We start from the raw sequence: 26,416 nt of genomic DNA on the forward strand, positions 1-26,416 counted from the left end.
TGATGGTGCAGTGAGCAAGGGACTCATGTCTGAGCATACCCTGCCACTCCTATAGTGGCCAAAACGATTCAGAAAAGGGGGTGGTGATGGACAGAGCATCTGAGTTAAACAGAACACTCATACCCAGTCAAAAGATCAGGGCTTGATCCATCACCGTTTTTTAGCTCACTGCACCATCCCAGCTCAGAACCTGGCTATATGCAAATTAGTCTGACCCTGGCCCAGTGCATCATGGGAACAGGGCAGACCAAACTACCAAGCCAATTCTTTACTGGAAAGGAAACAAGCTTCCGGGGACCGGTTTCTGGCATTGCAGCCGTCTTCGGCCCGGCTTGCTTGAATCCTGATGGTGCAGTGAGCAAGGGACTCATGTCTGAGCATACCCTGCCACTCCTATAGTGGCCAAAACGATTCAGAAAAGGGGGTGGTGATGGACAGAGCATCTGAGTTAAACAGAACACTCATACCCAGTCAAAAGATCAGGGCTTGATCCATCACCGTTTTTTAGCTCACTGCACCATCCCAGCTCAGAACCTGGCTATATGCAAATTAGTCTGACCCTGGCCCAGTGCATCATGGGAACAGGGCAGACCAAACTACCAAGCCAATTCTTTACTGGAAAGGAAACAAGCTTCCGGGGACCGGTTTCTGGCATTGCAGCCGTCTTCGGCCCGGCTTGCTTGAATCCTGATGGTGCAGTGAGCAAGGGACTCATGTCTGAGCATACCCTGCCACTCCTATAGTGGCCAAAGCGATTCAGAAAAGGGGGTGGTGATGGACAGAGCATCTGAGTTAAACAGAACACTCATACCCAGTCAAAAGATCAGGGCTTGATCCATCACCGTTTTTTAGCTCACTGCACCATCCCAGCTCAGAACCTGGCTATATGCAAATTAGTCTGACCCTGGCCCAGTGCATCATGGGAACAGGGCAGACCAAACTACCAAGCCAATTCTTTACTGGAAAGGAAACAAGCTTCCGGGGACCGGTTTCTGGCATTGCAGCCGTCTTCGGCCCGGCTTGCTTGAATCCTGATGGTGCAGTGAGCAAGGGACTCATGTCTGAGCATACCCTGCCACTCCTATAGTGGCCAAAACGATTCAGAAAAGGGGGTGGTGATGGACAGAGCATCTGAGTTAAACAGAACACTCATACCCAGTCAAAAGATCAGGGCTTGATCCATCACCGTTTTTTAGCTCACTGCACCATCCCAGCTCAGAACCTGGCTATATGCAAATTAGTCTGACCCTGGCCCAGTGCATCATGGGAACAGGGCAGACCAAACTACCAAGCCAATTCTTTACTGGAAAGGAAACAAGCTTCCGGGGACCGGTTTCTGGCATTGCAGCCGTCTTCGGCCCGGCTTGCTTGAATCCTGATGGTGCAGTGAGCAAGGGACTCATGTCTGAGCATACCCTGCCACTCCTATAGTGGCCAAAACGATTCAGAAAAGGGGGTGGTGATGGACAGAGCATCTGAGTTAAACAGAACACTCATACCCAGTCAAAAGATCAGGGCTTGATCCATCACCGTTTTTTAGCTCACTGCACCATCCCAGCTCAGAACCTGGCTATATGCAAATTAGTCTGACCCTGGCCCAGTGCATCATGGGAACAGGGCAGACCAAACTACCAAGTCAATTCTTTACTGGAAAGGAAACAAGCTTCCGGGGACCGGTTTCTGGCATTGCAGCCGTCTTCGGCCCGGCTTGCTTGAATCCTGATGGTGCAGTGAGCAAGGGACTCATGTCTGAGCATACCCTGCCACTCCTATAGTGGCCAAAACGATTCAGAAAAGGGGGTGGTGATAGACAGAGCATCTGAGTTAAACAGAACACTCATACCCAGTCAAAAGATCAGGGCTTGATCCATCACCGTTTTTTAGCTCACTGCACCATCCCAGCTCAGAACCTGGCTATATGCAAATTAGTCTGACCCTGGCCCAGTGCATCATGGGAACAGGGCAGACCAAACTACCAAGCCAATTCTTTACTGGAAAGGAAACCAGCTTCCGGGGACCGGTTTCTGGCATTGCAGCCGTCTTCGACCCGGCTTGCTTGAATCCTGATGGTGCAGTGAGCAAGGGACTCATGTCTGAGCATACCCTGCCACTCCTATAGTGGCCAAAACGATTCTGCTTAATTCAGACACTCTTTTCATCACCACCCCCTTTTCTGAATCATTTTGTCCACCATAAGCGTGGAAGGGTATACTCAGATGTGAGTCCCTTGCTCATTGCACCATCAGGATTCAAGCAAGCCGGGCCGACGACGGCTGTAATGCCAGAAACCGGTCCCCGGAAGCTTGTTTCCTTCCCAGTATAAGAATTGGCTTGGTAGTTTGGTTTGCCCTGTTCCCATCATGCACTGGGACAGGAACAGACTAATTTGCATATAGCCAGGTTCTGAGCTGGGATGGTGCAGTGAGCTAAAAAACGGTGATGGATCAAGCCCTGATCTTTGGACTGGGTAAGAGTGGTCTGCTTAATTCAGACACTATGTTCATCACCACCCCCTTTTCTGAATCATTTTGTCCACCATAAGCGTGGAAGGGTATACTCAGATGTGAGTCCCTTGCTCATTGCACCATCAGGATTCAAGCAAGCCGGGCCGACGACGGCTGTAATGCCAGAAGCCGGTCCCCGGAAGCTTGTTTCCTTCCCAGTATAAGAATTGGCTTGGTAGTTTGGTTTGCCCTGTTCCCATCATGCACTGGGACAGGAACAGACTAATTTGCATATAGCCAGGTTCTGAGCTGGGATGGTGCAGTGAGCTAAAAAACGGTGATGGATCAAGCCCTGATCTTTGGACTGGGTAAGAGTGGTCTGCTTAATTCAGACACTCTGTTCATCACCACCCCCTTTTCTGAATCATTTTGTCCACCATAAGCGTGGAAGGGTATACTCAGATGTGAGTCCCTTGCTCATTGCACCATCAGGATTCAAGCAAGCCGGGCCGACGACGGCTGTCATGCCAGAAACCGGTCCCCGGAAGCTTGTTTCCTTCCCAGTATAAGAATTGGCTTGGTAGTTTGGTTTGCCCTGTTCCCATCATGCACTGGGACAGGAACAGACTAATTTGCATATAGCCAGGTTCTGAGCTGGGATGGTGCAGTGAGCTAAAAAACGGTGATGGATCAAGCCCTGATCTTTGGACTGGGTAAGAGTGGTCTGCTTAATTCAGACACTCTGTTCATCACCACCCCCTTTTCTGAATCATTTTGTCCACCATAAGCGTGGAAGGGTATACTCAGATGTGAGTCCCTTGCTCATTGCACCATCAGGATTCAAGCAAGCCGGGCCGACGACGGCTGTAATGCCAGAAACCGGTCCCCGGAAGCTTGTTTCCTTCCCAGTATAAGAATTGGCTTGGTAGTTTGGTTTGCCCTGTTCCCATCATGCACTGGGACAGGAACAGACTAATTTGCATATAGCCAGGTTCTGAGCTGGGATGGTGCAGTGAGCTAAAAAACGGTGATGGATCAAGCCCTGATCTTTGGACTGGGTAAGAGTGGTCTGCTTAATTCAGACACTCTGTTCATCACCACCCCCTTTTCTGAATCATTTTGTCCACCATAAGCGTGGAAGGGTATACTCAGATGTGAGTCCCTTGCTCATTGCACCATCAGGATTCAAGCAAGCCGGGCCGACGACGGCTGTAATGCCAGAAACCGGTCCCCGGAAGCTTGTTTCCTTCCCAGTATAAGAATTGGCTTGGTAGTTTGGTTTGCCCTGTTCCCATCATGCACTGGGACAGGAACAGACTAATTTGCATATAGCCAGGTTCTGAGCTGGGATGGTGCAGTGAGCTAAAAAACGGTGATGGATCAAGCCCTGATCTTTGGACTGGGTAAGAGTGGTCTGCTTAATTCAGACACTCTGTTCATCACCACCCCCTTTTCTGAATCATTTTGTCCACCATAAGCGTGGAAGGGTATACTCAGATGTGAGTCCCTTGCTCATTGCACCATCAGCATTCAAGCAAGCCGGGCCGACGACGGCTGTAATGCCAGAAACCGGTCCCCGGAAGCTTGTTTCCTTCCCAGTATAAGAATTGGCTTGGTAGTTTTGTTTGCCCTGTTCCCATCATGCACTGGGACAGGAACAGACTAATTTGCATATAGCCAGGTTCTGAGCTGGGATGGTGCAGTGAGCTAAAAAACGGTGATGGATCAAGCCCTGATCTTTGGACTGGGTAAGAGTGGTCTGCTTAATTCAGACACTCTGTTCATCACCACCCCCTTTTCTGAATCATTTTGTCCACCATAAGCGTGGAAGGGTATACTCAGATGTGAGTCCCTTGCTCATTGCACCATCAGGATTCAAGCAAGCCGGGCCGACGACGGCTGTAATGCCAGAAACCGGTCCCCGGAAGCTTGTTTCCTTCCCAGTATAAGAATTGGCTTGGTAGTTTGGTTTGCCCTGTTCCCATCATGCACTGGGACAGGAACAGACTAATTTGCATATAGCCAGGTTCTGAGCTGGGATGGTGCAGTGAGCTAAAAAACGGTGATGGATCAAGCCCTGATCTTTGGACTGGGTAAGAGTGGTCTGCTTAATTCAGACACTCTGTTCATCACCACCCCCTTTTCTGAATCACTCCTCCATTGCAGCATGTATCTACCCCCAAAATAAGTCCGACCACGACAACGAGGGTGCATTTCTACTAAACAGAACCCTAGGGCAAACTGAACCCTGCCTTTTCCACCATGTAAACAAGCTCCTTTTGAGATAATTATATGTATTTATATCCTATGGTGACGGTGTGAAAGCGTAGTTGATGTGCGCTGGAGCCTCTACTGAAGGGCTGTTAAGATCACGGGGTGAACTTCCAGAGTGACGACTGACTAAAATTGCCACATATCTACGAAGCAAATCTCGGTGTCAATGACCAGGTCCGCCTGCCTCGCGCCCTCTGCCTTCTTTTGTTAAACAAGATCAAATGGTGCGCTGTAAAGGACACGTGACAGTAGAACCGGTAAAACGAAAGAAACTTTTAAAGGGGAAGTTGGAGATCCCTTACAAACAAAAGTCCTTATGTCCTGCACAAACACGTGACTAAGTCCGGGCTGTGAATGAGAGGGCGGGGGCTGCCCGCGCATGCGCGCCATTCCTAACTTTCGATATGAGCAGCGAGCCCCGGCGCCAAAGCGGAGTGCGGCAGCTGAAGTCCCGGGTCCCAGGAGGGGGCCCGGGTGAAGACCAGCGGATAGCAGGGGCTCCCATGGCGAGACTGACCCGCTGGCTGCCAAGGGAGAGAGGGACACGCGGAAAGAGCCAGTTGAGTGGGGTGGGGTGGGTGGGGGGGATGTGTGCCCGCGTGTGTCTGTGTGTGTGCATGTCTGTCTGTGTGTGTGTGTGTGCGCGTGTGTCTGTGTGTGTGCCTGCATGTGTGTGCATGCGTGTGTGTATGTGTGTGTGTGTGTGTTATCGGCTTCCTGGCAATGTGAGACAGGAGATGTGCACGGCGTGTGAGTGAACGTGCGCCCTCACATGGGGGAATCTCCTGCACGTGCACATCCCCTGTCTCACATTCCCAGAAAGTCGACGACAATAGATGCTTCGCTGGACGCAGCTGCGCTGCTACACCAGCTCGACCTTAAAAGGGGCACTCACTCCAACCAATGGGGCAGTGATGTATGGGAAATATATTTTTACATTAATTGCAACATCGTATAATCAATTAATTACATGCGTACATAAACGTGAGGACAGCCCCAAATCTGCTCCAAATAAATGAAAGAATTGAAGACACATCTCTTTTAAGACCACTACTAATGGTGTAGTAATACTCCAATAACTACTTCCCTTTCCTATCACTTGCTGACTGTTTGAGAACATTTGACCCTGTTCAGCGCATAGCTGCCTTTTGGGCGAGTTTCATGCTATTAAAACTACCAAATACATGCATACATAATTGTAGGATGATTAATTATGAGCCTATTTTGAATGCCTTTCGTTTGAGGATTCGCCTTGGGACAGATTGTCTGTTCATACAATCCATAATTAATTAATTACATTATAGCGCACACCATGAGGAGCTTCCTAGGTCAATACCTTTTGGATAATCTTTGATGGCCACACTTTGCAAGCCCTTATCGTCACAAAGCGCATTCACTAACAGGGGTTTTGGACATTTTAGATCATTCTTCAACACCTTCTTTTCCGGCAACAATGAGTTTTTAATGCTTGTGAAGAACTTTTAGGGCTCCTATATGCAAATTTTACAATGATCCTAAACATTTACTGTTTGTGTTTAGGCCTTGCTTAGAGCATGTGGTATAAGGCAATTGTTTTCCTGAAATACATGGTTGAAGACATGCTTAGCAAACATACAAATGCAGATCGATTTTACTCTCACATTTCACATTTGTATTTGTCTGATCAAAAAGCATTATACACATTCACAGCGATCACACCTCTTTAGGTAAAGCACCAGATTGACAGAACTATATTTTTTGTTAACTTGCACCAAGTTTTATAACACTGAGCTCAGAAAGTTCCAATTTACATTAGGTGCTGTATAAGACCTACACTGTAGGCCTAAATCACAAAGGTAAGCGTACCCTTTTGTGTAAGTTTACAATTTTTCGGTACTCACAAACGCATTTACAAGCAATATCTTGATGATAACGGAGTCCTCGCACTTGGGGAGGAGTCTCCGCACTCAAGGCAGAGAGTCCGCACTTGGGGTGGGGCACTCTGCACAGAAAAAGATAGGGCAGGTGAACTTGTAGGACTTTACACATAGGCCCTGAATCAGACACTAGGGGGCAGATTTAGAATAGGGTCAGAAATCCTCCGACCTTAGGTCGGAGGCCTTCCCACCTATATCCATGGTTTCAAATCCGACAGCCTTATTACAATGAAGCAAACCCAAAGGGAATGATGGAAGGAGTGTTGAACATTGCAAGCACTCAGCCTTTAGCTCACTCCGCCACCCCAGTTCAGACATGGCCATATGCAAATCAGTTTGACCCCGTACCTCATGGGAACAGTCCAGCCCGAACTGCCGAGCCATGTCTTCCCAGGACCGGAAACAAGCATCCTGGGACAGGTTTATGGATAATCAATGTACTGATTGAATATCTACATAATACAACATGACCACTAGGTGCTTGAGGTACCTAAGTGTAGCGGGGTCGGCAGGGGTCGTGCAAGTTGTCCTGACAGGGGCTCTTCTCGGTGATCGGCTTTGAGCAGTTCGCCTCCTCCTTCGTCGGACGGTTTCCTCCTCTCGCTGAGAACGTCCTGGACTCCTCCTCGTGGGCGGCGTGGATGGCTCCGTGGTGCTTGTTAGTCATCTCGAAGCGTGTAAAGGGAAAGGATAGACAGGGAATGTATCAGTCCTTTTGCGTAAGTATTTCACTCGTGACAGGGATAGGGAGTGAGGGAACACCACCCGTGCAAACACTCCGACCACTGGTGCAAATGAAGGGGGAGTGCAAGAGGATGCAAGGAAGGGGGTAATATCGGGGAACTAACAAGGGACCAGGTCACGTAACCGACCCCACCCTTCCTCCCCACTCAACCTGCTATACGCCCCCGTATCTGGGATAGCCACACACCTCCAGGCGTGCTGCTGGGCGGCTCGTGTTGCCGATGGCCTCCTGGCTCCACTCTCCCAACTCCTGCCAGTTAAAGGGACCACCGTCCTCTTTCTCGTCCCACGTATGATCCTGTTCTCCTGAGTACGACCAGTCTGTGTTCTGTGAAGATAAGAGGGGGGGTCACAACATGAGTCCTGTACAGGGGTTACTGAGTACCTGGGCCGCTGAGGAAGCGGACTCCCCCTGTTACACTAAGCCAACCCAACATTGCTGTTAAATGTTATTAAAATAAGGAACAACAAGTGTATTCGTAGGATGAGGAAGAGGGATGAAATCAGCTTCTGTGAGCAGACACCTCATCATGTGCAGTTGCAAAAGTATGGCAATATTGTTTCATGTATTGTACAAATGCTAATAAAAACCTATACAAAACGAAAATGCCAAACACACATTTACTAGTAACTTTTATGTTGAAAACCAGGTAATGGACATGACAAAACATTTGTAATGAATAAAAAATAATTTCGGGGCAACATGAAAAGCACTTCTTGTTAGCATCTGTACCTACCAGTTTTTGCCGGTGGCTGTGAATGAACTTGCCCTGACATCGACATCGTGCAGGTGCATGGACTTTAGCCCAAGTGGATGGTTTTACTCTGACTGAATGTGGAAGATTATAAAAGCCCTTACACCAAAATATGTTTAATTTAGTAAATAAACATATCTATGTAGTACAGTAAACAATGCTGATTTGGTGGAAAAACAAACAAGGGGCAATACATGAGGCAGTAATTCTTGATAAATCAAGTGACATATAGAACATGGACAAAATTCACACATGATGAGCAAGGAACTTTATTTTTAGTACTCGTAAATGCGTTGTGAATTTCAAAAAATAGTAAACTTACACAAAAGTGTAAAAATGTACCTTTTTGAATTAGGCCCTATATGTCATAATTTCTGGTTTACTGGATTTAATTCCATGTTTACCTACCATGAAAAACATATATATTGTCAAAGTGTCTAAGAGGAGTTAAGTATAGTAACCCTACACTTACCAACATCTAATTACTTTTGCTATATTTTTGTATTCAATATTAGGATTACAATACATGCCAAATAACTGATGGTGTGTTGAATTTTATAGAATGTGGTGCGTGTGGAGTTTAGGATTTGAAGGGCTTGCTAAATGGGAGCATCAACATTCCAGCCTGAGGGCGGGATTCTGACCATATGTACTTTCTATTGAGCTATGTTGGGCTGTGTCTTGTGATTATTATTGATTGTGGATTGTTTTACCAGTGGTTCAAATGTGCTGGAGTGACATTTGTGTACCTTGCTTTTTAAAGAGGAACCATTCTACGATTCATTTAATCAAATAATCATTCCAGGTGGGAGTGTATGAGCAGGAAAGCATTGGAAATCTGGAACTAGAGGGAAAGCAGAGGGGCTTGGCCAATTCAAGTATAGTTAATTGCAATTGAGCATTGCTCGTAATCTCTAGATGTATAGAAAAATCAGGTATTTCATGGTGACAAAATGTGTGAAATCAGAACCTACCGAAGACATAGTTCATATCACTGGCCGGGCAGAGAACACTAGTGTACTGATTACTAAAATAAGGGCACAGTGTTCTAGGTTCCTTTAACGCAAGCAATTGAAACTTTATTTATCAAGCTATACAAAATTAGTAAAAAAAATTCTCAAGCAAAGGTAAAAAAAAGTAAGATATTACAGGAACATACATGTTAGTGGTGTGATCTATTGTATTTGTACTACTCTAAGCCCATTGAATACCTGAAAAACAAAATGACATTAAAACTAAAGAATAAGAGCAAGACATACAATGGCTATCATTGAATGAAGTAAGGAGGTAATACCAATCAAAGTTTAAAGAAACTATAGAACACACATGAGATTTATGTGCATCTGTATAGATGCATGTACCTTTAAAATAACTCTAGGTTTTAACATTGCCTTTGTAGAGAGCTATGTGTAACTTAATTCACTTTTTTGATACTCATCAAGACTTGTCACAGACTTCCATCTTTCCGTAGTGGATAAATGGGTCGCCAGCATGACTAATTCCTAATGTATGCTCATTCCTGTAGTGTTTTGCGCATTTTATGACCGAACCCTTCTGGATCCTAATGGACTCCGTGGAGCTGTGATGTAGGTGTCAGAGTGGAATGCAGTGAAAGCTTGTTTTAAAATGTTGAGTTCTCAGTTGCATGCAGATGATTAAAGACATGAAATATTTAGCCCCGTATGTGGCGTAATCATTGGTGGGTACCAAGCCTGGAGGGGAAACGCTACAGCTGGCATTGAGACAAAGGATAAGTAACCCAAAGAATGACATTCTCTCCCAGAGAGTTTGCAGTGGACGAAGCAAACTGCTTGTGCATTCCACGTGTGTCGCTGTCAAAGAACGGAATTGACACTTCATGCATGTGGAGTCAAGGCGCTACGTCAAACCGCTGTAAAGCAGGTGAAGACAATGGAAGCGTTGCCCAAAATCTACACGTCGATGGTCGAGAACCTGCTGGTCAGGCCATACATAAAAGACCCGCGCTGCTGCACAAGATAAAGTTGTTCATTATACAGAGTGCTAAAGCGGAAGCTGGATTAAACCAGGTTTACGAAGCACAGCCTCTGATAATCATACCTGGCAAAATAACGCTGCACACAGAATCCCTGCAAGGTAGAGATCAACCAGGTGTCAGAAAGTGCAATTTGACAGTTAGAAAAGAAGAAATAAATAACTTACCGAATCGATTAAAGAGAGTCACTGAAGTGACTCAAGGAGATGAACATAAGGTTGTGCTTACCGAGTTATCTGTACCTGAAGTGGCCAGACACCAAAACTTGTGAGTGGGGTTCAGAACAACTTCACAGGTCTTCCAAGAATAAAGAGCCAAGAGAGGTTCTTGGAATAGTGAAATGTATCAGATGGCAGCGAAGAAAGTCAAATATCCAGCAATCCTTAAAGATGATTCAGAGGCCAGCACGTTGCAAGGTCTCACAGGTGAGATGCCTAAATCAAGTCACAGTAATCCACCAGCGGTGTCTGTAAGATCCACATTGGTCTACAATTCTGCTGCATTCCTGAAAACACCACCACCTCTCGATACAGCCAAAAAGCTAGCTAGTGGTAATAGATAGACTGCTTGGATAGAGACATTTGATGATTTCATTGATGCACTCGAAGAGACTCATAACAAAATGATTATCAAGTATCTCAAAAATCTTGCTGGTAATGGTGTGAAAGTAGTCATAAAGAAAAGGCTGAGAACTGACGAAGAAATCACATACCATCCAATTAAAGAACACTGAATCTCAAGTTCAATCCAATACCAAACATTGATTACGAAAGATATATTTTCAGTCAAAATGCGAAAAAGTGGTTGAAACCCTTGATGAATTTCCAGAGAGACTCGATACACTCATCAAACACTGCAAATTCAATGAATGTAATGATAACAAAACTATACATCTCATAGTTATTGATGGTTGCTTGTCAGATTTAGTCAGACGATGCATGCTGAGAGAAAATCTTAGTCTGCAGCGCATGTTAATGGCTGCCAGACCTGAGGAGCGCGCTGAAAGGCAAGTTGCTGACATGTAGGCTGAAGGGGCCCAGAGTGAACCAGTCATGAGTATAAAAAATAAGCCAAAGCAAAAGACTGAAGGATACAAAGTGATGTCTACACGTAAAAAGAAGTTATGTTTTAGATGTGGATTTTAGTTTCCACACAAAGGTTAATGTCCCGCCATCGGACAAATATGTAAAGGCTGTGGGAGAGAGAACCATTTTGTGATGGCTTGTAGAGAGAAGGAAAAAGTAAGTGCGTAACGGCGCGAAGACAAAATGCTGCCAGAGCATTCCAGAAGCAACGTTCAACACACACCCACAAGGTCAAGTGATGACATCAAATGAGACAATTTGACACTGAAAGAAGCCGATCGTCATCTAAATCATCGTCAAACAGTTTTTCCGTATCAATATCAAATGAAAGTGGGGAAGATGGTGGTTCCATGTTGATGTTTACCTCAGAGAAACGTGTGCTTGTCGGACTGGCTACATGTGTGGAAAAATGGCAGTCAAAGAAAAGTCGACATGCTAAAGCACCAACGTCATACAAACATTATCTGAAGATTACATTGAAAATAAATGCTTGTTCGATACCTTCCATCATCGACAGTGGTGCATCAATATACATAATGACTGAAGAGAAAAGCAATTAATTATCTCTATTGCCATCGAAAACCTAAGTGTGTATGTGGGCTGCACCTTTGCCCATAAAAGTCAAGTTTCATTTGTAGTGACAATGAAACACAAGAAAACAAAGGTGCAAGCACCATTCATGTGCTTCAAGTATCTGTCTGCTCAGTTTCAGTAAACTGCTGATATGGGTCTGATATCTGTTAACTACAACATGAATGCTCATTAAGGAAAAGTAAGTCAATTTCCTTTGTTGTTTCATGGTTTAGAAAAACTTGAGACTATGAAAGTAAAGTTGCATATTAAACTTTCCCTACTGTTGCACTCACTGGAGTGGTAATAGTAGTTTTTACCCCATAGCTATCTAACACTTTTCCTACTGTTGCAGTAATTGGAGTGGGAATAGTAATTTCTACCCCACTGCTATCCAACACTTCCCCTACTGTTGCACTCCCTGGAGTGGGAATGGTAATTCTTACCCCCCACTATCCAACACTTTCCCTACTTTTGCACTCACTGGAGTGGGAATAGTAATTTTTACCTCTCCGCTATCCAACACTTTCCCTAATGTTGCACTCACTGGAGTGGGAATAGTAATTTTTACCCCTCCGCTATCCAACACTTTCTCTACTGCTGCAGTAATTGGAGTGGGAATAGTGATTTTTACCCTTTTGCTATCCAACACTTTCCTTACTGTTGCACTCATTGGAGTGGAAATAGTACTTGTTACCTCTCCGCTATCCAACACTTTCCCTACTGTTGCATTCCCTGCAGTGGGAATAGTAAGTTCTACCCTATCCACTATCCAACACTTTCCCTACTGTTGCACCCACTGGAGTGAGAATAGTAATTGTTACCTCTCCGCTAACCCACACTTTCCCTACTGTTGCACTCACTGGAGTGAGGATCATAATATTAACCTCTTGGCTATCCAACATTTTCCCTACTGTTGCACTCACTGGAGTGGGAATAGTAATGTTTACCCCTCCGCTATCCATCACTTTCTCTACTGCTGCAGTAATTGGAGTGGGAATAGTAATTTTTACCCCTCCGCTATCCAACACTTTCTCTATTGTTGCAGTAATTGGAGTGGGAATAGTCATTTTTTCCCCTCCGCTATCCAACACTTTCCCTACTGGTGAACTCACTAGAGTGGGAATAGTAATTTTTACCTCTACGCTATTCAACAGTTTCCCTATTGTTGCACTCACTGGAGTGGGAATAGTAATTTTTACCCCTCCGCTATCCAACACTTTCTCTACTGCTGCAGTAATTGTAGTGCGAATATACATTTCTACCCCTTTGCTGTCCAACACTTTCCCTACTGTTGCACTCATTGGAGTCGGAATAGTATTTTTTAACCCTCTGCTATCCAAAACTTTCTCTACTGTTGCAGTAGAATGTAAGTGTTAAAATTATTAAATATTTTAGTGTTTTAGTTTATAATATAATTTTTGTATTAGATTTTATGTTATAGGTGTATGTATATATATATATTGGACATTTACCAGGAACTAATTGTGGAAGATCTCAAGAAACTATATACCAAAACAAATAGAAAAAGCCAAGTAATTGCACGCCAAAACCAACGCTACAACATTCTGATTAAAAAACTCAAATCAGATGAAAACCTAATAGTAAAGCAAGCGGACAAAGGTGGGAATATTGTCCTGTGGAGACGTGAACAATACATTGCTGAAGCAGAAAAACAATTGGGAGACAAAGCCTGCTATCGCAGATCTAATATTGTGACAATCAAACTGGCCTGGAAAGATTTGAATGAAAAACTTATGGCCTGGCGTAGCAGTGGACTTTTAACTATGGATGAATTTAAATTCCTTAAAACAGACTTTCCAATAATCCCGACATTTTACCTGCTACCAAAAGTCCACAAGGACCCACTTAACCCCCCTGGGAGACCCATTATATCTGCGATTGGCAGTGCAACAGAAAATGTATCACGGTACATAGATTTCTTTTTGCAGGACTGGGTGAAGAGTTTGGACTCATATATCAGGGATACAACTGATTTTATTTGTAAATTGTCCCAATTGGAATGGAAAAGTGAGTACCTGTTGATGACATTAGACATTTGCTCCCTGTATACTTCGATTAGGCATTCTGATGGGTTAAAGGCGGCACAATTTTATCTTGACAAGCGCCCTCCACAACATGCAAATCACACCAGAATGCTCATGGGAATGCTGCTCACCTGCCTAGAGCAGAATTTCTTCACATTTGATGGCCAGATTTACCAGCAACTAAGGGGTGTTGCCATGGGATCCTGCTTCTCCCCCAGCTTCGCGTGTCTACACATGGGGCTGTGGGAGGAGCAGGTTCTCATGGGGCAGCACAGAAGTGCTGCCGAGCAACACATTGTACTCTATCTGAGATACATTGACGATCTCTTCCTGATATGGAGGGGTTCTCAGGATAGTGCCAGGGCCTTTATTGATAATTTAAATGTGAATGAATTGAATTTACAATTTACCTCAACTATCAGTGATGTATCTGTGAACTTTCTTGATGTTGAGGTATATGTTGAGCACGGACTTATTCAGACTAAATTGCACCGAAAATCAACAGCAGGCAATACCGTGCTGCACGCTTCCAGTAACCACCCCTGTCACCTCATTCGTAGCATCCCCTATGGGGAAATGCTACGCCTCAAGAGAATCTGTAGCACAGAAAGAGAGTGCACCCTTGCACAGAACCTTAGCAAGAAACGATTCCTAGAGAGGGGGTATGGCAACAAAATTGTTGATGAAGCGATTAAAAAAACTGCTAAATTCACGAGACAGCAAACACTAGAGCATCAACCAGTTTCTACCACAGAGAAAGGAGAAACACAATGCAGGGCTATCATCACCTATAGTCAACAGCACGCCGAAATCCGCAAAATATTTACAAAAAACTGGAACCTAATACAGGGGGATCCTGTTATAGGCGGGTTGGTACAAGGGAGACCTGAGATTACCTTTAGAAAGTCACCTTCACTAGGCAATGCCCTGGTCAGTAACACTCTTGAAGTCCCAAAAAAGTGGTGGGAGAGAATTACAGGCTTTAAAAAATGTCAAACTTGCAAAGCCTGTAAACATGCAATAAACAAAACCCACTACCAAAGTCCTTTTCAGGACAAGCCAACTGCCATAAAACAGAAGTTAGGATGTAAAACTGAATTCGTAGTCTACATTTTGTTATGTCCATGTGGTCTACAGTATGTCGGCAGCACTCGGCTGCCGGCACACAAACGCATCCTACAACATCTAAGAGCCATCACGGGGAAGGACCAATCCTATCCTGTTGCTAGACATTTTGAAAGCTCACACAACAGCAATCCAGACCTATTACAGTATTATCTGATAGATTCAGTCCTGCCCCTCAAACGAGGAGGGGACAGAGATGGCAAGTTGCGCCTCCTGGAAACACGCTATATATTAGAGCTTAATAGCAAACAGCCAGGAGGGCTCAACAGTAGTGAGGATCTCTACACGTGTTTATGAGACAACATTAAGGGTCTACTACTAGTTGTGATGTATATATGCATATCTTTAAATACTGATTCGAAAACCTGAAATCTAAAATTTTGTCTATTATGATTTTATTGATTTTTGACACTATCACTTTATACACTATTTAAATACAACCCTATAGGAGTTTCCATATTTTGTGCACTATTCATACTTCATGCTATGGATGATTGATAGACATTTTTCGCCCACTTTGGGCAAGATGATGAATCACAGTGTGATGTATACATTTCAATTCTTTCCCTGACCAATGTGCAATACCAACGTAATAATGAATTCCATACTGGTTTTTAGACAACAAAATGTTATTGTTCTAAAATGAAATGGTTTTTATAACAGTTTTCCTTTTTCTATTTTTTTAAGGAAATCAATAATATTTATGCTGTGTATATATATTAACTTCATATTTATGACGTGTATATATATATATTTATGTCTTTTAAGAAAACGACTTTTTCTAAATATAGACTGTATTATATTTATCTGTTTGCGTATTTTGCACATTAATATGATCTTCGCACTACAATTTAGTGTGGGAAGCAGGGATCCTTTTTAATGTTTCAAAGTAGGGCACTATGCCCAGTATTACTTTCTGTATTGCTACTGTGACTTTAAAAATGTATGAATTTGCACTGGTCACATGACCACCCAAACTATATATGTCACCTCCTATTTTCCTTGCATGACATGTGATCAAGCCTCGGCTGAGGCGAAACGCGTCATGATGACTGGTGGGCTGCATATTCACAATAAAATGCACTGAAAACTGGAAACGCGCTTATCTGGTGGCTTTATTCTCTTTTCCGAGTTGCTTCATATGCAGTGTTTGAACTCTGGAAACTCTGGAAACTTGAAGGAATATATATATATATATACATTTATTTGTAAATGTTTATCTATTTATAACATTTTAAAATAAATTACAATTATAGGTTTATTAATTTGTTTTAAAGGAAATATACATAAATATATTACATTTTATATATGTATGTTTGATTTTTTTTATTTAAATTTATTATATTTGTTAAAATGTACATTACATCTAAATAATGTATTTAAAGTTAAATTTACAATTTAATTTATTTAACATTATTTTTTTATATAACAATATTTTGTACATCGATATTTTTTACATCAATATAATTTTCCTTTGTTGTTTCATGGTTTAGAAAAACTTGAGACTATGAAAGTGAAGTTGCATATTAAACTTTCCCTACTGTTGAACTCACTGGAGTGGGAATGGTAATTTTTACCTCTCGCTATCCAAAACTTTCCACACTGTCGTACTCACTGGAGTGGGAATAGTAAATATTAACCCTCCGCTGTCCAACACTTTCCCTACTGTTGCAGTAATTGGAGTGGGAATAGTAATTATTACCTCTCCACTATCTAACACTTTCCCTACTGTTGCGCTCCCTGGAATGGGAAAAGTAATTCTTACCCCTCCGCTATCCAACACTTTCCCTACTGTTGCATTCACTGGAGTGGGAATAATAATGTTTACCTCTCGGCTATCCATCACTTTCCCTCCTGTTGCACTCACTGGAGTGGGAATAGTAATTTTACCTCTTCGCTATCCAACACTTTCCCTACTGGGGAAGGGCGTCGGGGCTCCGCCACCTTTGATTTCATCCCCCAGGAAATGTCTTTCTCAAAGTTAAAACAAACTTTTTTAATCAGTTTGTTTTGTTTTTTATTGTACCCACATATCTTTGTTGGGCGGTGGCTCCTTTGTTGTGACTGGTCTCATGATGATGACAGCCACTGAGTCGCAGATACATTCCCTAAATCTGGTGCCTGTGTGCGGGCCCAAGTCTAATGTATTTGCCAGGCTGACGAGCTAACAGCTCTGAGGCCTGTGAGGTCATCAGGTCAGCAAAGACATAGCCTCGAGGACCAGTCTCCGCCCCCTGATGACATGGAGGTAAAGTTTGCTCCGGGCGCTTCAGGCTGAAGCCCTGTAGCACCAGGGCTTCACGTCAGTCAGGGAGTGGAGAGGATGGTCATCCCCGCCCTTTCCCAACTCGTCACAGGAGGTGGGTCCCGCTGTGTGACAAGTATGGAAAGGGTGGGGTAAAGGCTGCAGGCAGGCGGGAAGCAGAGAAAACGAGTCTGCGCAGTGTGTCATCAGCACCTTTGAAGACACACAGCGCAGTCTCGAGGTGTCTTCTTTCTGCACTGCTGTAAACTCCAGGAACGTATAGGCGCCAGCATTTTGGTGTCATTTAGAAGGTTTCACGATTAGTGACAGTTCCGACCATTCCAAGGCAACAACCGAGGTAAAGCATGAAATGGCACGCTGAATTCACTGTAATAATTCATTAAAGCAATACAGAAAAAAATCACGGGAGTAAATCATGCTGCTCTGACTGTTAAACAAGAGTCTATACTGAGCAAATAAAGTGCACATGCTTCTAGAGCAGGAGAGGTGGGGTCCCAGGGGGCAGAGGGGAAACCCACATCGAGATAGCAGTGGCCTAATTCAGCTCAAAGAGCAGCTGCAGGCAGTGGCCAGGCTCACAGACAACTCACTACTTACGAAGTCTGTCAGGCCCAGTAGTGATCGATTGAGCCAGTCTACAGCCCCCATGACCGAGTTACAGATAGAAGTTGCCTCACACTCGCACCCTTGTAGACAGGTACAGTGTAAACTGCCTCAAACTGAGTATGTTTACGCCATAACACTTAGCCTGCAACATGAGCAGATACCCTCGATCTAACAGCCATGGGTCGTTCATGGGCCTCAAACTGACAACGGCCGGTCGCAGTGTCCATAATTGTACAGTCGATCCTCGCGTAAAAAAGGTGCACGAGAAGCATTCTCTGCTGTCCACTACGTGGCAAAGATTACAGCGGAGCTACCGCTTTCACTACTCTTTGGAACCAGGAGTGCAGGTAAACAGGCTTAGGGAACGGGAGGTCATGGAAAGGCTCTAGACACCCTGCTCATTCACACTAAGAGGGTTCTAAGACCACCCATCAGTAGGAGTATTCCGCAGTTGGTGCTGTCTGAGCATGCCTCATTAATATCTCGTAATATTTTTGGCAGTTCAGTAATTTTGTACAGACTTCATGTGAGTCCTGGTGATAGAGAACGGAACGTCTTTGAAAAAAGACCTCTAGCCTTCTTTTGCTGCTGAGTTACCCCTTATACCATGATTTTACACCTGTAAAACATAAAAACAAGAAGAAGAGGCCTGTACTGCATGAAGAGAGCTGTGCCCTATGGGGGAGGGTAACAGTAATAGACATTCTGTAAAGAAATATGAGACATGTTTGATAGAAAGTGTAATGCACCTCTAATAAATAGGCGTACATGTGTTGTGAAGATGGGTGGAATGTTCCGCAGGCCACTGCTTGCACTGTCTTGTATATACTTAGCAAAGTTTCATTCAGATGTGGTGAATGGCCTGGTATTCATTGAGGGAACAGATTTGTTTATTTTCATTGTTGGATTGGCCTTTGAGGTAGGCTGACAGTGCCCGATGGGCCAGCTTGAAAGGGCCAATGTGTGGGCCATGTTTATAGTACCATAGACTGTGACGGGACCAGAAAAAAACAGCCTTTACACTCGCCCTTTCAAGCTGGCCCACCTGGCAGTGGCAAAATGCCTAAATGGCCAGTCCAGGACTGGGCTTTTTAAGGCAAATGTTACATAAACAACATTGGTAGAGACTACATATTTGCGAAGCTGTGTAGGTCATCTTTTGGCAATAGTCGATGTATATTTAAGTATTAGTCTGCATTGTTGGGAGACAGTCCGAGCACTTGGGGTACAGTCTCATACACATTTTCAAGGGAAGTTTGATGCATATTTGTGGCATTTTTAGGATGTCCACAGAAAATCTGGGGACATTCTGATGTATATATTGGATTCATCTGATGCATATATGAGGGACTATCCAAAGGGGTGCAACCTCAAGCATATTTGAGGGGCATTGTTATATATTTTGTATGCTTTTGAGGAAGACATTTTTACCCCTCCCCTATCCATCACATTTCCTACTGTTGCACTCACTGGAGTGGGAATAGAAATGTTTACCTCTACGCTATCCAACAATTTCCCTACTGTTGCACTCAATGGAGTGCCAAACGTAAGTTTAAAAATTATTAAATATTAAATATTAAATATTTTAATGTTTTCATTTATAATATGTTTTTTAATTAGATTTCATGTTATAGGTGTTTGTACATTTGTAAATGTTTATATATTTATAACATTTTAAAATAAATTAAAATTATAGGTTTATTAATTTATTTTAAAGTAAATATACATATATATTACATTTTATATATGTATGTTTACATTTTTTAAATTAAATGTATTATGTTTGTGAAAATGTACATTACATCTAAATATTTTTTTAAGTTAATTTTACCATTTCATTTATTTAACATTATTTTTTATATATTAAACGATATTTTGTAGATCGATATTTTTACATCAATATTTTTGTAACTTACATTATAAAGAAAGGATGTTGATATTTTTTACATCGATATTTATGTGTCGATATTTGTGTATAAGGATATTTTTTTAATCAATATTATGTCAGTGATCCAGTTTTCAGAGCTACACAGAAGGAGCATGATAAAGCTCTCAGCCTAGAACGTTGTTTACTTAATGATGGAGGTTTGACTTGGAATGCAGACAAGTGTGAGTTCCACAAGACAAAGTTAAAGTTCTTTGGCCATATCTTTTCAGGTAGGGTTATGACACCTGATTCTGCAAAAGTACAAGCACTGTCAAATGCTGCTCTACCACAGGATGTTTCTTTGAGACACTCATTTCTAGGCAGGGCCAGTTACTGTTCAAGATACATACAAGACTTTGTTACTATAAGTGCTCCATTATGAGGGTTAACAAAGAAAAAAGTTTCATTGAAATGGTCACAAGAATGTGAGAGAAGTTTCATCAAAATCAAACAAGTCATTGAAACTGCTGCTGAAATGGCCTATTTCAATCCAAAGCTTCATACAGAGGTTGTTGTTGTAGCTCAGTAGGGTTAGACACTAACCTTGCACAGCATAGCTCGAAGGCATATTGTGGCATATGCCAGTAAAAGTTTGTCCCAGACAGAACGGGCATACTCACAACCTGAGAAAGAAAGTTTAGCTGTGGTATGGGCTTGTAAACATTTCCATATATTCCTGTACAGAAAGCTTTTTATGCTGGTAACTGATCATCAAGCTTTACTGACTATCTTTGGCAATCCAAAAGTCAAAATGCCACCTTGCACTGACCGGTGGGGACTACAACTACAAGAGTACAATTATACCATTGTGCATTGTCCAGGGAAGGACCAAAACCCTGCTGACTACTTTTCCAGATTGCTTATACAAGGTCAGGGTACTCCATCCAAGATGGCTGAAGCATACATTAATTTCATTGTAAAACCAAACACCTCAGCTGCTATATGTTATTTCAGATCATCACTGCCACAAATCATTGTGAATATCAAAAAAACAACAATGTTAAAAATTGAACTGTCCATAACTCAGGAAGGAGTTATACTGTGAGGGTCGAGAATCCTGTTCCCAGAGAGTCTGCAACAGAAAATATTTGAAATAGCTCACAAAGGACATTATGGTAATACTGCCACTAATAGAGCTCTCTGAGACTGAGTTTGGTTTCCATATTTAGATGAGAGGGCTGAAAAGGTACTCAAGGCTTGTCGTCTATGCCACTACCTTTCTACAAATATTACTGAACACACTCGCTTAACTTGTCAGGACTCCCTAAGCATACATTGGAGAGAATAGCCATGGACTTCTTTGGTCCACTCAATAATGGACATCATCAGAGGGTAATTGTGGACGAGTACTCATATTTTCCACTAAATGTAAATGTCGCATCCACAATCACGAGCATTAGTCTCATTAAGGGATTAGATGGCATGTTTTGCAACATGGGGCTTTCCAGCCATTTTGAAGTCTGATAATGGCCCGCCTTTTATCAGCAAAGCAAACAAGGATTTCCTAGTGCATCTAAACATAAAGCATCAGAAGATTACACCTTTCTGGCTGCTGGCCAACTGACTCAGTGAGCGTTTTATGAGTACGCTAAAGAAAGAAGTACAGCATGCAACTCTTGAGAGCCTCAGTTTAAAAACTCTATTGAATTATACCCTATGAGCCTACCGTTCATCACTGGACCAAAGGCAAAAGTCCTGCAACTTTGATGTTCAGGAAAGCAATGACAGCCAAATTACCACAATGGACCAACAAAAGAGAAAGGAATGGGAACATAACTTGTACAAAGAACTTAGTTAACAAGCAGTAAATGAAAGGCTATGCAGACAAGAGGCGACATGCAAAGACCATCAATTTTAAGAGAGGAGATCTAGTGATCGCCCAACAAATGCGAAGAAGGAAATATGATGCTCCTTATGATGCTGAACTTTTCCACGTAGTGTCCACCAAGGGAGACATGGTGACTGCCCAGTGTCCTGGGAAGTCTGTTACCAGAGACTCTTCTCATTTTCAGCATTTGATTAATCAGTTTTCTGATCGAGATGATGAAGGAAAGAATGAACCTGAAAATTCAGTGACTACTGTTACCTCTTCACTTTCTTTGAAAATCTCTGACAGTGAATATGACAGCTCCCAGTAACCAGATCAGATTGAATAATTAAAGCGCCAAGAAGGTTGATTGAAGAGACCTATTTGTACAAACATATATAAATGTATACTGTTTTGTAAAACATTTAAAAAATGTATTTAACAACGGGGGAGATGTAGTGCCTTGTGAGTTTTATGACAAAACCCTTTTGGCTCCTAACATACTCCGTAGAGCTGTGACATAGTTTTCAGAGCGGAGTGCAATGAAAGCTTGTTTTAGAATATTGGGTTTGCAGTTACACGTAGTCAAGTAAAGATGTGTAATACTAAGCTCTGAATGTGGCGTAGTCATTGGTGGGTACCAAGGCTGAAAAGGACACTACACTTCTGACAGATTCCTTCTTGAGCTATTTACAGCTGCCAGACTGGGTTTTTAAAAACTTTTGTAGGAATTTTATTCCCTAGTCCCAGTTGTCACTGCTGAGCTCCAGGTGCTGGTCCATGGTTGATTTTTTTTTCTTTATCAACTTTTTGAATAACATTGTAAACATACCCTCGGTCATAGGCTCCATTTCCCTATTTAACATAAGGATCAATCAGTTACAAGACAGTAATAAATATACGGTCAACATTAGAGTCCTCCAGGCCAGACAGTCAAGTATGGTTACATGGTTACATTGCTAAACGGACAATAAAAGTCAAGATTACACTGTACAGGATATTGACCATAGCGTTGCACGTGAGGAAGGTAATGGTTCATGGTTCATGATGCAATGGATTTGTTGTAAGGCATCTTGAGTGCTGTAAAAGATGCTGAATATGGAGTTGCTCAGTTTTCTTAGTTACTTTCAAGTTTTTTGGCATACAATTCTGTTTTAAATTATCTCAATATCTTTATGGCTTAAAACGTAAGACAAAAATTGCAGACAAATGTGGGAGGCAGGCTTTCCTTCTGAATGTCTTTGCTGTTTAGAAAAAAGGCTTATGACGTGGCTGCAAGGAGTCAACCTAAGGCCACCAGAGAGTAATATTTTAAGGGCTTTATGTCTGCTGCAAAATCCAGATCGTGGTCTCCATCAAATAGAAGGTTGCTAGAGAGGAAACACAAGAAATGCCAGAGGAACAGATAAGGATTTCAGGAATTTTCTAACTCTTCTTCAGCGGAGTCCATTTGATCCTAGGAAAGCTTTCACTTAAGCCGGAGTTTAGTTGCCCTCCAGTGAGTGCAATCACCGTGCAAATTCAAGTCTTTCAACATACTATCTCAGCTAGCTCTGCTAGGCTGTAGCCTTAGTTATTCTATTTTGGGCAGCTATGGTTCACTCATGTGGTAGTAGGAAAAATGGTGCACCACGGACTTTACACATGGTTAGCTAAATGGTTATGTTATGTTATGTTACTTTATTTCTTTTATAGCGCACGGCGACTCCAGAGGAGCATCCCGGCGCTTTGATAGGCTTTCACATAAGGTTGCTGTCACTGCTCTAATTAAAACAATTAAGAGGATCCAGATATAGGATCAGGACTGTCTGAGTTTTCATAAGACTAAGTCCAATGCCAATAAATGAAACCTCCACAAAATAAAGGTCATTGCAGAAGGCAAAAGCTCTTAAAAAGTTAAATCATGGGAAATCAGCAATCATAATAAGTCGAAATCAAATAATGTAATGCTCATATTTCACTGATGTTCTTTCTCCAACTCATGCACTAACTAACTCTTAACTTTGAGCATGAGTTCAAGGGAGGGTACTTTAAAATAAATGCTCACAGGTTCCATTGAGAGTGCCTGCTAGATCAAAGCGCACCAGCCTCAAAGCAGGAATAAGCAAACAATGGTTGTATGTCAGAATATCGACTATAAAAATATCTTGCTACAAGAATATTGTAGCAAACATATTGACAACTAGAATACAGTATAAGTAAATATATAGAGGTAAGTATAGATTTACTATTCTTAGCTCCATATACACTTGCCTTTTAGATATAAATTTCCAAAGCGCGCATCTATTTCACCATTCTTGATTGGTGACCTGGGGTGACAAGGGTTTACATTTCCAGCGGCTTGCATGGTTGGACTCTGACAGAGCGCTACCATAACCTCTGATTGGTCCCAAAAATGCAAGTGTGACAATCTACAGAAGAGTTCCAATAACTCTCTGAAGATTCAGCTGGTCCCCTTAAATAGAAATTAGATTAAAGCAGTGTTAAATTTAACCCGAATTATGGACCAATTAGAAGGTGACTGGAAATAAAGGTAGGAAGAATATCAAACGCACCAACTGGATAGCTCTCTGATATTTTGTTTGTGTAAATTGAGTATATTAATATGCTTAATTCTATTTTGAAACAAAATGACACATTGATTTCCAGCCACTGTTGCGTAGCATGTTACATTATTGCATGTTTTGTCCAGTGTTTACGTCATTAACTATGTGAATAAATCAGCGAGATACTCTAGTATCAGTATAGTTTTATTTTTGAGTAATTATTGCACAATGGTGTTGAAGAATTATCATTACATTCCAGTTTACCCAGTTACCCTCTTGTTCTGCCCTCTATGAACTGATCTGCTTTGTTGCCTTGTTTTTTCACTCTAGTGAAGTGTTTCCTCTTAAACTTTAACCTTTAACCCTGTCTCCCCCACTTATTGACATCTGATCATTATTTCTTTTACTGCTTTCCACCCCCTGTTGTCAGACGGACTGTTCTGTTGTCTTAAACACTTGATAGGTGGACAGGTTTATATAATTCGAGGTGAGTCCCCCTACAGGCTAACTTGGATGTTGTCTTTTTCATACACAGGAAAATTTGCCAGCAGCAAAGCTGTCCACAATGATGGTTGCCGGAAATGTACATGTTATCTGTCATATTCGAATACAAATGTGTGATAATCTCTGAATTGGACGGTGGTTTTCAAAATCCCAACACACAATTGAACACATAGCACTCTGAGCTGATTAGATTTATTAGAAAAATAGGTGCAGTAGCACAGATATACATCAAATATAGGTTTCCCTGAAAAATGTGTCGATGGTAAAGTCATCCACTTACCCCATTATGGCCCTCATTTTCCTGCTGCACGAATTCCGTGATCGGCAGAGATTCTGGACTTCTGAGTTGAGCAGTAAATTCGCCCACCTGTAATTTTACCCTTGCAATGCTACCAGGCAGTAACTGCTGAAATGTGGATAGAAAATACAGGCATGCTCAGAGTGGGGGCCTTGGTGTGCATGGGGTTTAGTCTAACAGTTTAGTTCTCAAGTTACAATTGAAATACTATGAGACTTTCGTTTTTCTGTAATAAAAGCAGTGGGTGCCAATTGCATTTGCCTACTATGTATTTATAATCAATCAATCAATCAATCAATCAAGACATTTATAGAGCGCACTACTCACCCGTAGGGTCTCAAGGCGCTGGGAGGGGGGGGGGTGCCGTTACTGCTCGAACAGCCAGGTCTTGAGCTTCTTCCTGAAGGAGAGGTGGTCTTGGGTCATGCGCAGGTCGGACGGGAGTGAGTTCCAGGTCTTGGCAGCCAGGTAGGAGAAGGACCTTCCTCCTGTTGTCGCTCTTCGGATGCGGGGGACGGCGGCGAGGGCGTGGCTGGTTGATCTGAGGAGGCGCGTGGGAGTGTAGAAGTTGATCCGGTTGTTGAGGTAGCTCGGGCCTTGGTCGTGTAGGGCTTTGTGCGCGTGGGTGAGGAGGCGGAAGGTGATTCTCTTGTTGACCGGGAGCCAGTGCAGGTCTCTCAAGTGTCCGGAGATGTGGCTGTGTCGGGGGATGTCGAGGATGAGTCTTGCTGAGGCGTTCTGGATCCGCTGGAGTCTTTTAAAGACTTCGAAATCTAAACAGTTCTTGATTTTCAAGTCAGACCACTGACATAATTATTGTTATAATAATGACCTAGAAAATGCATATAAAAATGAGCCAATTATGTGAATTAATTCATAGAATCATCACTAATATCTGCTACCTAAATAGGAAAGACCTCTAACATGTAACATACCTACAACCTTTAAATTACCAAAATGTTGGTTTTCCTCAGTGCCATAGACATAAACGTAGTACTGATTTTTAAAGGCAAAAGACGAATCTTCACTCATATTTTCTTCAAGGGAATTTGTTTCCTTCACCTTTACTTTTCTCTTTTCAGATTTTAATTGCTGTCTTTATATTTTAGTACTTATTTTAGACAGATGGCAATTTAGTGAGACTTCAATTGATCCTCATTTCAAAAGGGAAGTGGTAAAACTCTTTGCTTAAGTGGAAGACTAAATACATTAGTGCTTAATGTATTACGTTTGTAATTAGAACAAAACTGAGGCCAGAGCAGTAAATTGTGTTTTAAAGTGCCTAATCTCGTCATTGAGTCGGGAGAGGGAGTTGAGGGGCCTTTCTTTGGTCGAATTGCTTATCGGCAAGCTTTAGAAGACTCCTTTGGCCCGAAAGCTATAAGTTACATTTTACACATACTGAAGCTGGGCATAGAATACTAACATGAAACAGGTTAGATATATGGGGTCGTATCGGGACGCTTCAGGTATGACAGGAGTCTGAT

At 42.5% G+C, this 26,416-nt stretch overlaps 1 protein-coding gene and 1 long non-coding RNA gene across 4 annotated transcripts in view; one reads left to right on the forward strand and one right to left on the reverse strand.

Annotated features, from left to right (window-relative positions):
• Positions 1 to 26,416, forward strand: part of SYT14 (synaptotagmin 14) — a 761,278-nt gene that overhangs the window by 724,319 nt on the left and 10,543 nt on the right. The gene's annotated exons all lie outside the window — the stretch shown is intronic.
• Positions 1 to 26,416, reverse strand: part of LOC144763784 (uncharacterized) — a 310,592-nt gene that overhangs the window by 156,293 nt on the left and 127,883 nt on the right. The window contains exons 5-7 of the long non-coding RNA XR_013596261.1: positions 24,912 to 25,037; positions 7,566 to 7,706; positions 7,125 to 7,301 (exon numbers count right to left, since the gene is read on the reverse strand). This is a non-coding gene — a long non-coding RNA (uncharacterized LOC144763784). The remainder of the gene's footprint in view (positions 1 to 7,124; positions 7,302 to 7,565; positions 7,707 to 24,911; positions 25,038 to 26,416) is intronic.

The sequence above is a fragment of the Lissotriton helveticus genome, chromosome 6, assembly GCF_964261635.1.
Source record: "Lissotriton helveticus chromosome 6, aLisHel1.1, whole genome shotgun sequence".
Classification (NCBI taxonomy): Eukaryota; Metazoa; Chordata; class Amphibia; order Caudata; family Salamandridae; genus Lissotriton; species Lissotriton helveticus.